Genomic DNA, 9,910 nt, shown 5'->3' with positions numbered 1-9,910 from the left:
TTAATGAAGGATCAGTATTCTAAAGTGTTACCAAAAATGTAAAACGATTAAGGCAAATCTTACAATCTTTAAATTAATAAGAAATTACTACTGAAAGTCTACTACAGCAGAAGTGCGCAATGGTATGAATCTGGATACCATTTTCAGAAATGAACATCTTTAATAAATTCTACTCTGTACCTCACACAAAATGATTGTATACTACCAGAAAGCATTTCAGTGTCAGAGGGGCAGCACCTCCCCTCCAACCTCCGGCCCCTCGCACGTCCCTGTAAGGGGATGAACAAAAAAGAAACATTTCTCAGAATACACTTTTTCATGAGACATTAGGAATACGAATATTACTACAGATCTCTGATCAGCTTCAGACTTCATCTCTTACCATACCAAGAACAGAGACTTTCAGGTAAGATGTGATTTTAAAGCAATATGAACAGGTAGTAAGGAAAGCTTTTTATAGCACCTTTTAAAACTGTGTTTACAAAGTGCTTTACAGAAGAGAAATACACAGAAAAAGGAAAGGCCCTAGTGAACAAATGTGTTCTGAGATGCTTTTTAAAAGTGCACAGAGAGTCGATGGCTCGTAGGTTGTCAGAATGAGAGTTTCATAGTTTAGGACAGAAATAACTAAAGACTGACTCGCCAGTTTAGCAGTGTTTTTGAAACAACCAACAAATTACTATTTGATGTAGAAAGGCATATTGGGGCCAGTTCCATGAAGACGTTTAAAAACTAATAAGAGGATCTTGAATTCAATTCAGATAGATACAGGCAGCCAGTGAAGGGATCCTAGTGTTGGAGTAATGTGATTTCTAGTTTTTAGAGTGAGTTAGTATTCATACAGCTGTATTCTGAACTCTTTGTAAGTGTTTAATAGAGCTCTTTGGTAACCCAGTTAAAACGCTATTGCAATAGTCAAGTTTAGACGTAACAAATGCATAAACAAGTTTCTAAGGTGATTTTTTTTTTTTTTTTTTTTTTTTTTAGTAACAATGCTATTGTGTTTTTTAAAACTGAGGTCACTGTCAAACATGATTCATAATTGGCCTGATTACTGGCTTTTAGTGATAGAAAGTCAAGATGTGGAGCAATAGATGTTCTTTGTGTGTCATTACCAATAACAAGTACCTCTGTCTTATCTTTGTTTAGCTGTAGAAAGTTCTGAGACATCCACAGATTTATGCTCTCTATGCAGTCCAGTAGGGTGGAAATTGAATTGTAGGCATCTGGTGCAAGTGAGAGAAAGATTTGCATGTCATCTGCATACTGGTGAAATTAAATATTGTACTAATTAATTACAACCGCTAAAAGAAGCATGTATAGGTTCAATAATAGAGGACCCAAAATTGAGCCTTGAGGAACACCACAACAAATGACGTAACGCCTGGAGGTGTAGGTAGACAATTGTCGTAGAGCAGGTCGTTAGGGACCAAGGGATGAAATAGGAAGGCAGGCATAAACCAGGATAATCCAAAGAGTGTATTTATTAATCCAGATAGCAAGAATTTACTATTTACAAGTATGTGAGTACGGTTAAAGAAAAAAAAACAATAAATGGAAAAATTTCTTTTACAAACGCTTTACCCAGCGTATACTTGTCCTACTTTACAAAGACCAAAGTAAAGTTGCTTAAACAGCACAAATGAATATTCAGCTTAACTCACTGACCCCTCCTCGCTCCCCAAAGGTTGAGAAGGTCTGGCTTAAATACTCTAAATTCCCACCAGGGGTGCGTTTCCCAAAGCGAACTATGGACGCAAGTTCCGTCGTTACCAATAGAGTTCAATGGGACTTATGACTATGGTTCACCAAAGATTCTTTTGGGAAACGCACCCCTGAATAAGAATTGAAATAAACCAACTCGCATGATGACAAGGATGACAACATTGTTTTCATGTTTAAAGAAGAACTGGTTCTGTTGTAACAAAAATAAATAAATACAGAATATGCCATTAATTAACACGATCATTTGAAATTTTTTCTTACACAACACATTTGTAAAAGAAAAATAACACCAAAAAAAAAGAAAGAGAGAAAAAAAAACAATTGGTCCATTCCAGACATTTAAATGCGTGACCTTGGAAGCTCCCACCCCCTTGGGAAACCCCATGATCCAACCCGGAAGTGAACGGCAGCACCAACATCATGGCAGACGACGGAGGCGAATGTCTTTGTTCCTCAAACTTACAAATAAACGGTATAGTAAAACGGGTTCCCCCTTGGTAGAAATTGCTTTCCGGGAGAAATGTGAAAGCGGGGGCAATGCGACAGCAAAGGGGCAGGGGCTCAAGATACATAAATGCATATAAATTCTGTCAAAACGAGCAGCAGTAACTCTATTATTATTCACCTTGACCCATGTATATTGCCTTTTGTCAGGGTGTTTAAAGGGGTCTGTTTTGTATTTCCTGGGGTGCACTTATCATGTTAGTATGATTTTTACATCAAAAATTGTCACAATTTAGAAATAAAAGGCATTTTTCCTATCCTGATTTTAGCCTGCTCTGTTTGAAGGGGCGTGTCTGCTGTGAGACTTAAGTGTAAACGCCCACCGCTGTGATTGCATATGAAATAGCTTGTATTACATATGGAACTCGAGAGAGAACTTTTTGCATGTTTTTAGTATAACAGCTCTTAAGGTTAACTAATCGTGAAGAGTGTTGATTATAGCATTACTTTAGATCATGGGATGAAAGGTTGCAGTGATAAGTATTGTAGCCGATCACAGACATGTTGATACAGCGATCTTGTCATTGATTTCTGCACACTAACAAATGCTTTCATCATAACTAACATTGCAACACACTAGTTTTGCTCGTGTCACGATACCGTCACTGATAAACTCGTGCTGTTTGATTGACAGCTCCAGCGTAAAGGGAGCGTTCTTCTTTCACTTTCTTTATAGAATTTAATCAGACTTAAATAACAGATTATTTTCATCCTACTTTGGAAGGTAATGTTGTTTATAGTCCAGTATTGCTCTTCTCTCCTCTCACGTGCCAGTGGGCGGGGCCAAAGTTGCAATGATGAAGTAGGCGTTGATTTTCTTCTCAGAGGCGGTCTTTCACCCATAAACAGGCACATTCCAGGATCAGTAGTTTGCTGGGCATGGTTAAAATAAAAGCTATTTTTTGACTAACAAGGAAGTTTTCAGTTCAGTTCTGAAAGAATATTCTTATAATATGATGACCTCTTATATGTCAAAAGCTCTAGGAAAATTTGTTATCTCAGTTCATGACCCCTTTAACTCTCAATATATCCAAAAGATCAGTTGCCCCTATTAACTTGGATAAACAAGATGATGACTGAAAATGGGGTTCTTCAGTATTTTGATCGACAGTTAAATATCGACTGAAAAAAAAAAAACATTTTTAAAAACATTATTTAACACAACAAAAACATTCATCTTTCAAACCCTACAGTCGGCGCATACACATTGATAAAATTATAATTTTCTTAGTGAATGTCGGCTTTAATGACAAGAAGACGACCATTTATTGGTTCTTCTGTACTCTAAACAGTGACTCTTAAATCAGGTGAAAAGAAAATTGCTACTCCTGCATTCAAATTTGTTTTATGGCTCAAAGGGTTAGTTCACCCAGAAATGAGATTTCTGTCATTAATTACTCACCTTCATGTCGTTCCACACCCATAAGTCCTTCGTTCATCTTCAGAACACAAATTAAGATATTTTTGATAAAATCAGAGTAGTTTCTGAACCAGCCATAGACAGCAACGTAATTGCAACTTTCAAGGCCCAGAAAGGTACTTAAAACCTTCTTAAATAATCCATGTGACTACAGTGGTGCAACCTTAATGTTATGAAGCAACAGGAATATTTTTTGTGCACAAATAAAAAAATAATAATAAAAAATATAGATTTTACTCAACAATCTCTTCTCTTCTACGTCAGAACGCCGGCTCACTTTTGGGCATCTCCTGCATCAGCACCACACGCATACATCGTAGTGCTCACTTGAAGAGCGTCAGCCAATAATGAGAAACTTCTCAATATCTGGAAAAAAGTCTTTGCTTCCCAAAAGTGTCATCCAGAAAAGCATTAATCTCTTCCAAAGTTTGATCTCTTCTTTCCTCACCACTACACAGAGAATCTCCCTGTGAACATAAATCAATGTCATGAATAGATGCAAGTCTCATCTGACAATGTTTCATCCATGAGGGATGAGGGAAAAAGGGAGAAGGGGTTAAGTAGGATCCCAGGTCTGAAGTTGGTCGAGCAGAATCTCATCATCAATAGTGTCAAAAGCTTCACTCAGATCCACAAGTTTCCTGAGTCCCAAATAACTTCCAGATAGTTTAAATCCCTAATCTGTGCTGTTTCTGTGCTGTGGTTTGCCTGGATGTCAGAATGAAATGTCACATTAAGTGTATTGGCGCTGAAACAGCGTTTTTATTTTACCAAGACATGGTAGATTCGAGATTGGTCTGTAGTTATTGAGCACAGAAGAATCAAGATTACTTTTCCTCAGCAGGGGCCTAACAATTGAAGTTTTAAAAATTTGTGGAAAACCTCCTTGCTGTAGGAACTGATTAATGATATTCAGGATGTCCGGTAATAAGCAGTTCATAACCATTTTGAGAAATTTAGTAGGTAATGGGTCTAAGGCGCAGCTAGAGGAATTCATATGTGATTTGACCTGTGTAAGTGTATTGGGACTGACAGCTGAGAAGGAGGACAGATTACATTGCAAAGTTCTAGGGGATTTGGAGACCTTACAAGTAGGGCAAGTGCTGGCAATGTTTTCTCACCCTCAAGCCATCCTAGGTGTATTACTTTCTTATTTCAGATGAATACAATCAGAGATATATTAAATAATTTCCTGGCTTTTCCAGTGCTTTACAGTGACAGTGAATAGAGGATTAGATTTTGAAGCCCACAAAAGTGCATCCATCTATCATATAAGATCTTCACATGGCTCCGGGTGGATATCTTAAAAAAGGCCTTCTAACGTGAAGTGATGCATGGTGTGTGACTGTTCAGCTCTCTCCGTTTAGATCAGTGTGCTCAATAATGTGCCTTTGTTATGTATATTTGGATTGTGTTGTGTTGTAAATAAAATATAAACAATCAAAAAGCCATTCTTTTAATCTCCTCACATTATTTTCTCTAGAGCCTTTCACCTGATAGGGCCATTAGGGGAGGGTCTTTGTCTTCCCAGGTGTGAAAAACATCAATATTCATGATCATTCACGTCCTCCCCCCATACGCCTTCCTGACACAAAACCTGTCTTACAAATCTAAAATCAAAATATTGTTTTATGTGAATGAGTGAGCAGGGGGGTATTCTAGAAAGCAGGTTATGTGACATACCTGGGTATGTTTAAGAGTAAGCAAGCGGATAACCTCAACTTTCATTTCCAAAAACAGATGTAACTTTCAGGGTATGTTAGTAGCCATAGCAACTTACTCTCAGAACTGTAACGAGGCGGGACTCATGGTAAGATCCAAATGCAAGCTTTTATTTACAGTGAGCATAGTCGTACAGGCTGGGTCGATCAGGGGCAAACAGGAACAGCAAGGGACGTGGCAGAGTCGTGGTCAGAGTACAGGCGGTAGATCGAGGACAGGCGGTTATCATTCACAGAACAGTATACAAGGCAAGGGTCAGGACAGGCAGCAACGGGTCAACAAACAGGAAACAGGCAGTAACGGCAACAAACAGGCAGACAGGGAAATAACACTCAGAAATGACACCAGAGTAATCAAGACTTCGCACTGAGGTGGTGTGTGTATGAGTCCTTTATAGTCCAGGTAATGCGTATCAGCTGGGTGTGGTGATTAGTGTGGAGTGTGCATGGCATGGTGATTGGTGGAGTGAGTGCATGTGATTGACAGGGGGGATGATGGGAAATGTAGTCTGGGAACTGACAGGATTTGTAACAAGAACATAACATGCTCCAGAGCAGCTCATGATCCAGGGTTAGTTTGCTTAAAAGGTATTCAGATGCATGATATATAATTAATATAGTTAAATTAATGTAACTAAATTTGTTATAACATTAAAGTTATATATAGTATAATATAATATTTTATATATAATATATGTAAATATTTAATTGTCATCTCACAAATGGACGATGGGGCGGGGCGACACATTGGGCGGAGTGACACGTGTTGCCTCGCCCACCCCATTTTCAATGATTTGTAATTCAGCAAATCTTATTGGTAGACACTTCAAACAATTTAGTTTAAAGAAAGAAAGTTAATTCTTGTTATTGAAGACAGTACTTTAAGATTATGGCAAAAAGCAGTGACCGATTCTCCCTCCAGGAGGTGCTGTGGTGAATACCCATGCCCAGAACTCTCCAGATTTTGATGCAGAGCCCCAAGTGGGATCTGACACAGCAGCAAACTTTGTGGCTAAGTTGGCTCCGCAATATGGAGGCCTTTATTGAGTCACGCAACAGCTGTGTGAAGTATATTATAGACTGGCCAGGGTTGATAATGGTCAAGACTTGGGAGTAGTGCATGTGGTAAATTTACAGCCCTTACACACTTGGCAGACAGCTGAATCACAAGCCACACAAGCTCCTGGGAAAGTGGGACTGATGCTTTGAATATTGGTCAGAATGTTTAGGAATTGACCGATCGTGTTGATATGAGGCTGTACTGAACCTCCTGCATTGGACTGAAGAAGATTTGTTTGATGCTGAGCAGGAGGCATATGATCCTTGTTCAGTAGTACAAGGCAGATGAGAGGGTGCAGGAGTGATAACAATAGATTTAAATGTTGAACTGTTGTTATTAGTTTGGGTTCATAGTTAAATTAAGATGCTGTTTTTCTCTGTACGTTTGAAAAAGGTACAACAATGATGTGATGCTGTGCTGTATGTTCGAGCGGTATTATTTTTTTCCACTCAATGTATTTTGCTTATTTTTACATTTGCTTTTCTTCGAAGGAATCTTTGAGAGCATTAAGAGCTATGTTAATACCATGACCCATCTGGCGACATGTACTGTATGTTTCCAGCTTGATGGTTTTGCAAATGCATGTACTTGTCAGCTGTTGTATCTAAACATCCAACCATGTATGAAAGTTGTTAGATTTTCTGCCCTGTCATTTACAGCTGAGAACAGCTTTTTTTCTGCTGAGGGGGAAGATGTAATGGTATGGATGTATGTTTCTTTAAGACCAATGTTTGGGGTTTTCCCATTTGTGGGAAGAATATATGCTGCACTATTCTGTTCTGCTTTGTACTTAAATACAGTAACCTGTGCTTGTGTGGATCATTTATGACACACTATAGGCTACAAGTGGAGAATAAGAATTTAGGGTTGTCTTTGTTGTGGTCAATTAAACTTGAAAAATAAGCTTTTCTTTCAGACCTCATTGCATTATTTAGCATTTTCAGATATAGATACAATGGTGAACTGTAAGCTTTGTGCGCTTCCATTGCCTTTCTGCTCTCCTGGAGTCTAAGATGGGTGTACTATTTCTCCATGGGGATTTTAATTGTCCCAGAGACAGTCTCTGTTTTTAAAGGAGCAACAAAGTTAATACATTCAGAGTGGCTGAGACTAAAATTCTCAACAAAAGTGCCTGAGGAGTGAGAGATGACACGAGCTCCATGAAGGTAGCAGCTGAATCAGTAGAGAGATAGCGCTTATTATTGACATTTCTCTTATCACTCACTTCTGGTACATACTGAAATCTCAACAAAGACACAGTGGTGGTCAGATATGACAGCATGTACAATCTGTGGGTGGCTGACAGTTAAGCCACATGAGATCACCAGATCATACAAGAACTCAGGTAATGGTGACAGGTTGTGACAGGAATCTCCTTCATATTGACATTCAAACAGGTCTCCTTGTTGATGATTTCACGATGTCAGCACTTTTGATGTACCTGAAGCAGCCAAGCTGCATCTACTGTGCATATATATGGTTGGCAACCCTAGCTGTGGTGAATGCACAGGTAAGTGAACTCACTCAGGCAAAATGCAGAAGTGTAACCAGATGTATTTCATTAAGAAATAAGGATTATAAAAATATTTGTGGATTTTTTTATCTTAAAAAATATATATATATTGAACCATTCCTTCAAAAATAGGAAGTGTTACATCCCAAACCTGATGAGGTTCAGATTTTAAATGAAGACAGCGGAGGACTTCACTTCTTAGCAGACCAAGGAAACACAAACTATCCAGGTAAGGTTGAAATGTTATTAATGTAAATGTACTATTAACAATATCACAGGGACAGATTAAAAATCTTTATAAGGAACTTTACAATGCTCTGAAGGTTGAATCACACAGAGCGGAAACAATGCAGTCACCACTGGAATCAAAATCCATGAATAAATAGATCTGTTATGTTAGGATAGGTAAAACATCAGGACATAAAACTGAAATTGTAATGAATGTGAAAATTTATTAGTTCATTAATGTTGCAGGATTTTGCACTGTCGGCAAAAAAATTATAGCCTATAAGTCAGAACTTTGTGAACTTGTTATTGAGAAGTCTCACGTGAGAACTCCGGTCTTGCACGCGTGATCAGAGTTCTCAGAGTTCTTGGTTGTGAGACGTATTTTCCTATTGTAAAGTCATGCAGTGTGAAACCCCCTGTCGCCGATCCATCGTGCAGTGTGAACACAGCAGCGTCTGAATGCTACCCCAGATATTCATGCAGTGTGAGAAGATCTGTGACCCGAACACTTTGAAAATCATGCAGTCTGAACTCGGCATAACTGAATCAGATGTCTGTGTTTTGTTGGCAATTGGTGCGCAAGTGCATAAAATGTAAACAACACAAACGTTATTGTTACCTTTTTATTTATAATAATATGGCAGCTTGCAGACTATCTCTACGCAAAACCTATGCATGCCCGAGACTCTTTAGCTCTGCCCATGGCAGGCATGCCTCCAGGAGCTCGGCTTTTTTCGGAAAGACAGCTTATCTTTCTTTTATAAATATGATCAAACTAAAGACTTTTCGGAGATATGAAGGATGCAATACTACTTTACAGGTACTCAAGATTAACATGAGATTGGTAGAAACCATGTGTGTTACCTACCCTTTAAGAAGTTATATTTCATCCAAACATGAGTGTAATTATTTAATTAATATGTGTTGCATTATTTGTGTTATATAATTCATATATAAAATTATATAATACAATTATTAAATAATACAATTTAATTTCATCTTAAATACATTTCATCTTGTATAGTTAAACAATAAGAAAAGCTGCGTTACAGCTTCAGCTGTGAGGTTTCTCTGAATATCGCAGAAACATGTACAGCTGGCTAATGAGAGCTCTGTAATCTGAGTTTGTAAAAGGTATTTTGGTTTTTATAGGGGGATACATGTACCATGTACAGGTGCTGGTCATATAATTAGAATATCATCAAAAAGTTGATTTATTTCACTAATTCCATTCAAAAAGTGAAACTTGTATATTATATTCATTCATTACACACAGACTGATATATTTCAAATGTTTATTTCTTTAATTTTGATGATTATGACAACTAAGGAAAGTCCCAAATTCAGTATCTCAGAAAATTAGAATATTGTGAAAAGGTTCAATATTGAAGACACCTGGTGCCACACTCTAATCAGCTAATTAACTCAAAACACCTGCAAAGGCCTTTAAATGGTCTCTCAGTCTGGTTCTGTAGGCTACACAATCATGGGGAAGACTGCTGACTTGACAGTTGTCCAAAAGACGACCATTGACACCTTGCACAATGAGGGCAAGACACAAAAGGTCATTGCAAAAGAGGCTGGCTGTTCACAGAGCTCTGTGTCCAAGCACATTAATAGAGAGGCGAAGGGAAGGAAAGATGTGGTAGAAAAAAGTGTACAAGCAATAGGAATAACCGCACCCTGGAGAGGATTGTGAAACAAAACCCATTCAAAAATGTGGAGGAGATTCACAAAGA

The 9,910-nt window shown here is 38.1% G+C and overlaps 1 long non-coding RNA gene across 1 annotated transcript; it reads left to right on the top strand.

The window, feature by feature from the left end:
* The first annotated feature begins 239 nt into the window (after positions 1-239).
* On the top strand, positions 240-8,193 carry LOC125243303. The gene is made up of 3 exons (XR_007179010.1): positions 240-406; positions 7,828-7,940; positions 8,076-8,193. It is a non-coding gene; the product is annotated as an uncharacterized LOC125243303 (long non-coding RNA).
* The last annotated feature ends 1,717 nt before the right edge of the window (positions 8,194-9,910 follow it).

The sequence above is a fragment of the Megalobrama amblycephala genome, linkage group LG13, assembly GCF_018812025.1.
Source record: "Megalobrama amblycephala isolate DHTTF-2021 linkage group LG13, ASM1881202v1, whole genome shotgun sequence".
Lineage (NCBI taxonomy): Eukaryota > Metazoa > Chordata > Actinopteri > Cypriniformes > Xenocyprididae > Megalobrama > Megalobrama amblycephala.
This window is presented reverse-complemented; position numbering and strand designations above follow the sequence as displayed.